We start from the raw sequence: 6236 nt of genomic DNA on the forward strand, positions 1-6236 counted from the left end.
TTGAGTTTGGGATGATAAAACATGTATGTTAGTACTCCAATGTGGTTCATAATTCTTTCGAGTCGACTTATCTCTTTCTGGAACACTGCATTTTGTGTAGTTCATAGGCAGTGACCACTCAACATCACATAAATTACTTGACTTGACTTTTAAAGGAAAATTCTGGAATAGTTTACTGCCACCTGATTCCAAGATCAATGCAGAAACATCCACAGTGGTTTTTGGAGATTAATAGCAGTGCTATTGTAGCACCCTCTAAAGCTTTGTCGTCAAAGAATAGATTCTCAAGATTTAGATACATCGACGACTTGAGCCTAGGTAAACTCACCGAAGTAGGTAGTATAACCTTGCCACGATAACCTTCACTATTATAAACATTCAAATCCAATTTTGCCAATGATCTACATGTACATATGCAGAAAATATCAAGCTCTTCAACATTACGCCTTACAGCAACAGCGATCCATGAATAAATATGAGTTATATCAATAACCTCATCAGTAGCAAGAAAAAAGCTCTGTATACAACAACTATCACGAAGCCAGAGTACCTTGTCAATAAAATCTGCAACATTATAGTCCTCTTCCACACCAATGTTTCTTTACCATCAGAATCTGGTGAATTTGTCTGGCAAGAGAAAAGAAAAAACAATCATAAACAAAATCAACAAAAAATTTAAATGAAGTAGTGTATTATGTTAACTAATCAATTGAACTTCGATTCTGAGTAATCAGTTGTTATCAATGTAAAATACCCCAAAACCTCAAGTTCATTTCATTTCTAGGGTTTTACATTCCTACAAAGGCGGTTCTAAACTTAAATTGAGAACAAAAATTACCTGTAGTTAGGAGTGTGGAATTGTTACCGGATATGATTGAGGAGCGAGGCTGTTAAGAGCGTACAATGATTGGTTGTGATGCCAAAAATCTACACTGTGACCCATAATATGTGCACGATCCCAATTTGCATTGTTGTATGATCCAAAGTTTACCACCCAAAGTTTTGCTACATAGGTTAGTCCCTTAGACCCAAAATTTGTATTATAACCAAAACTTTATCAGCGCCATAATTTGGTTAACGACTCGAGACATAAAAAAGATTTAAATCTGCATTGTAATCCAATACTGCAAGTATGACCATAGTCTGTTGTATGGTTCAAAATTTGAATTGTGTCACACAAATTTTGTATAACTGATCCAAATTCTACCTCATTGACCTAAAGTTTGCACTGTAATCCAAAATTGTGCCATTTTGATCAAAAAAACAGGCTACTTCTCCAACAAAGCACAATGGTATAACCGAAAAACTCTGGCCAAAGCCCCACTTTTGCTTGCTTACGCATCTAATGAGCTACAAAATATTCTCATGGTAGCGCCATCGCATCACCTGAAAATAATCATACAAATATCATCAGCAGAAAACTATTATTGGAATATAAGTGGGCATAAATTAACATATGTAGCACAAACGGTATATCTATTTCCTACTTCGTAAGCATCCTTTCTGAACCGATATTAGAATTAGAAAGAAAGCAAAAGAGTAGGACATCTGCAATTTTAAGGAAAAAACTGACTCACCTACTTGGATGGGTTCAGAAAAATGGTACATGTCGAGGCTCTTGGAAATGTAAGTACTATTTCATTAAATTTCACCATCCGTCTCTCTGTGCATGGGTTTTTCATAATACTGTATAGAACCACTTTCTCCAAGATCATGGAATTTTTCAGCAGAATCTCTATAAACTTTAGCTCGTTAATACATCCTCGAAGACCTCGAATCTTGACAAACTTGAGGTGATACAACATGCAAGGCAGGGATAATCCTGAGTCCCAGTAGTCCTCCTGGCTCCTTGAATCGTTTATCTATAATATAACCAGAAAAATAAATTCATATTTTGCAGCATCACTAGCTCTCAAACTGTCAACCAAATTCAGTTTAAAAAAAAATATCAAAGACGATAAGAAAAGCAAAAACAAAATTAAAAAAGAAAGAAGAATGAACGACTATTACAGAGTCCTTGATTATTACCTCATCACAGTAAGGGAACAATGGGGGAGTATCAAATAGTATCTGGACAACGAACAGAATTATACATTAAAGTAGAAGGTGGATCGTTATCCAGGATTCCTCCTTGTAGATAATAAAAACCAATGACAAATGGTTTGTTCATTAGACTCATTACCGTATTAATCTCAAGGCAAAGAGATTTTATATTAGGAGATATCATGAGAAGAAATATGTTTGCTTGCGGCAGTCTCTTGAAAGCCAGGTTTTACGCCGGAGTGTTCGAAGATTCAAAATTTTTGGGAGTGGACTGTCCATAATTTCAGTAGCTTCTGATAAAACCTTAGCAGAGAAAGACAAATAACAGGAAAATTCAGTTAGTAAGTGGAGCACCAAAATATGGCATGGCCGAAATAGACTTGTCAACTAGACAACCTCGTGTCTTTAAAAACTACAGCCAGTTGCATCTCAAAATAACGACAAATCATGCACTGACAACAGGTAAATTTGAAGTGCAGATAATAAAAACCCCGCAAAGTGGAAATCACAAACACACAATACTAGTTCATTTCAGTCATTACAAAGGCTCACAAATGTACTCCCTGTCTATCCAGAATCGCACCTCAAAAGCTCTTATAAGAATTTCTAAAGTTAGGAGTTTGTATATCCAGTTTGACTCTCTGTTGATAGAAACAGATATAAACTAGCCCCAAAAGCATCTTATGAGGAAGCCATGATTTACCAAGAGCCATGGCCCCACAACATATGAAATATTGTTTAACACGCTTAGGGGTCACTGTTGAATTGCTGATTCGTCACATTTGCTTCAAAATTTTGAAATACCCAATTGACAGCCAACTTAATCTGACAAGGTTAATTCATTTAACACAATCATTTTGCGGTAATGAGTGATCCTAGCTAGTTAGAACTTGCAAGTATATTATCAATAAATATATCCTTAAAAGACAGTAGACATACCTGAAAATACCCTGACAATGCTAGAGATTTCACGTTGTGAAGCATTCTTACCAATTTCATCATACATCGAGCATATAATTCTTTCTTTTCTGGAAGAAGCTCGATGTTGCTTCCTGGTATCTTATCATCTTCTCTACTTCCAGGTAAATACAAGCACTGACAAGGGAAGAAAGATTCCCAAAGGAGTAGTCTCTAAGCTTGTAACGTGTGCGATCTAAAGTTGTAAGATTCGGAGCATAGAGTCTGAGTTTGGGTCTGCCTATGAATGAAGAAGCATCGAGATTCATACCGCCATCATGAAAAATATTTGAACCAAAACGCTTAAGTATGAGCGAAGAAATATTGAGATTCATATCCCTAAATGTACAAATTCCCAGGTCTAGTGACTCCAGAGCTGGACAACTAGAAAAAAAAACTCATTAGTTGAATACTCATCCTCAAAGAATAGATAATCCAGATTCAGACTCATTGATTTAAGCTTGGGTAAACTCACTGAAGTAGGTAGAACAATCTTTCCAGGATAATCTTCATCACCACAAACATACAAATCCAATTTTGTCAATGATTTACATGTACATAAGCATGGAGGGATCACAAAGTCCCCATTACATACACAGCCACTATTCAGCTCTTCAACATTACGCCATACAGCAGCAGCAATCCATGAATAAATATGAGTTGAATTGACAACCTCATCATCATAAGCTTCGAAATAAAACCTTGTATACGACAACTGTCACGAAACATGAGTACCTTGTTAACAAAATCTGCAATATTGCTATAGCCCTCTTCTTGATTGAAGTTTAGCGTTGTGAGAGAAGTCCAGGTATATCTCCATCTTTTTGATAATACACTGGTTTGAACGGCATATCTCATGTCAATGAAAGATAGAATGCTATGAATAAGGTTATCTGGTAATGCGCTGATTCTGTATTTACCATCAGAATATGGTGAATTCCCTTCGTCCATGGTTAATTTTTCAGGCAAGACTCAAGAGTGAAGGATCGGTAACCAATAATAAGCTGTTTAAAAAAACAAAAAATCAACAAAAATCAAAATGAAATGTAATCGTTCTTCTTTGTTAACTAATCAAAACGATGTTTGATTCTGAGTTCTCAGTTGCTATTTTAGGTTAAATTCTCCCAAAACCTCAAGTGAACTTCATTTCTAGGGCTTTACATTCCTACGAAGGGGTTTTAAACTTAAATTCTGAAAACTCAAATTGAGAACAAAGATTACCTGTAGTTTGGAGTGTGGAGCTGTTACTGGATACGATTTGAAGAGCGACGATGTTATGGTGTACAATTTGCAATTGCAGAGAAGCATTTCCGTCTAGACGTCTAGGAAGAAGAGAAAACTGAACTCCGTTTCTCTTTCGGAACTACTGCAGCTTTTTTTGCTTTTGCTGGCTGATAACCCATGTAGGATTACAGGACTCAGGCATCCAACTCACTGCTAATTGGCAGAACCACTGCAGCTTTGACCAATATCCCCACGGCCGGGTCACCAGCCTAAAAGACACTGCCCAAGTTTGGGTTAGGCATCGAAATCTCATCTTATTGTCCAAAAAAATAAATAAAAGTTCCCTGAGATTTTACATTATTTAAAAAGAAAGTTATTATTGGGACGTCACGTTCCAATAGAGGGGCGTCACCTAATATGACAAAAAAAGTCATCCACAAGTAATGCAAACTCCGTTGACATGATTATAATGACATAATATTGATATTGTGAAACTTTGTTATCTAAAAAATCTAAACGATAGTGAATTTGAAGCTAAGATTTTTGTGACATGTTCCTCGTATAATGTGTTACACTCCTACCAAAAATGAAAGTGTTGTGAAATACGAAACTTCACCATCCACAAACTTCGCCAAAAATGAAAGTCTTCTATGGCTGATATTCAAAATGGTAGATGGTGGTCTTATACATCTCGGAATGCTCTCATTTTTGGTTGGAGTGTAGAGACTTATAAGAAAAACATGTCACCAAAAAATTAGCTTCAAATTCATTGCCGGTTGGGCTCAGTAGAAAAAAAAGACGCTAAAATGTCAAGATTGTGTCATTATAACCATGTCAACGGATCCTACAAAAAAAAAATACCTTACCGGTTTGGGACTTATGAAAAATTTGATCCCAACTTTTTGGATGATAAGAGGTGTCTAAAAGCATCCCAATGGACGAGTAAACCAAAAATTTGGTCCAAAAACCAAACATAGTGGTACGGACCAAAATCAAAAATCCGGAGTAAAACTAAAATTCGGAGTAGATATGGTCTGATATCCGGACCAAACTATATTTGGTCAAGCGGATGTTAAAAATGCGTTTAATGCCAGGTACAAATTAAAAGTTAGTTTGTAGTGAGACGGATGTATAAACTGTGCACGTAATCCAGGCGCAGTTTAAAAGTTCATTCGAGTGGGACGAGGATATAAACAACGGCCGATGGGGCGTGAGTATAAAGCTCGCCTGGTGAGGAGCGAACATTAAACACTCATTTGAGCCAGGCGAACATTAAATTCACGCATGATGCGACGTATCTAATATGTTCGCCCCACTTCAAAGGAAGTTTATACTTACGCCTGGTGCCTTGTTTGGGTGGAGTTTATACCTCCATTTTGTAATTTCCGTCCGTTGATCATTTTGTAAACATTTTGAAAAAAAATTTCGAACATTGGAAATTTTTGAACGTTCAATTATAACAGTTATCTTTCTTTCGTATACCTATAAATACGTATAAATTCTTTTACCATTTCCCCACGACTACTAATTCAATCATCTATCAGAATAAGAACAATCATAGTATCATTTCTTCTTTCAAATTTTTTGGAGTTTCTTCGTTGAAATCGTTAAGAATGGCAATACGAGTACTACGAGGTCCAAATTTTTCAGTAATCAAAGACTTAACGATGTGTAAAATTCATTTATTAATATCTCAAGTTCTTGGTATTGGAACCGATCAATCAGAAACGGCGTTGTGGAGTCGCATCAAAGATGATGTTGAACGGCAATTATTTAAAAAACCAAAGCATCATTGGACCTTGTGGAAAAAAGGATTTCAAGGAATAAGTAAAAATGTGGCGCTCTTTTGTGCAAAAGAGGCGGAAATGGAAGGAGAACATCATACTGGATGGGGTCCTGAAAAGAAGGTAAGTATTCTTCACTTTTTGAACCCTTATTAATAATTATTTAGATGCGCATACATTAAACCTTTTTAAAAAACAATAACATCTTGAAGAAGTAAAGAAGCGGTT

General features: G+C 36.1%; 2 pseudogenes; both read right to left on the reverse strand.

The window, feature by feature from the left end:
- Window positions 1–354: 354 nt before the first annotated feature.
- On the reverse strand, window positions 355–2324 carry LOC113309111 (annotated as a pseudogene).
- A 583-nt stretch (window positions 2325–2907) lies between these two features.
- LOC113309110 lies at window positions 2908–3617 on the reverse strand (annotated as a pseudogene).
- Window positions 3618–6236: the final 2619 nt, after the last annotated feature.

Source organism: Papaver somniferum, chromosome 9 (assembly GCF_003573695.1).
Source record: "Papaver somniferum cultivar HN1 chromosome 9, ASM357369v1, whole genome shotgun sequence".
Taxonomy (NCBI): domain Eukaryota; kingdom Viridiplantae; phylum Streptophyta; class Magnoliopsida; order Ranunculales; family Papaveraceae; genus Papaver; species Papaver somniferum.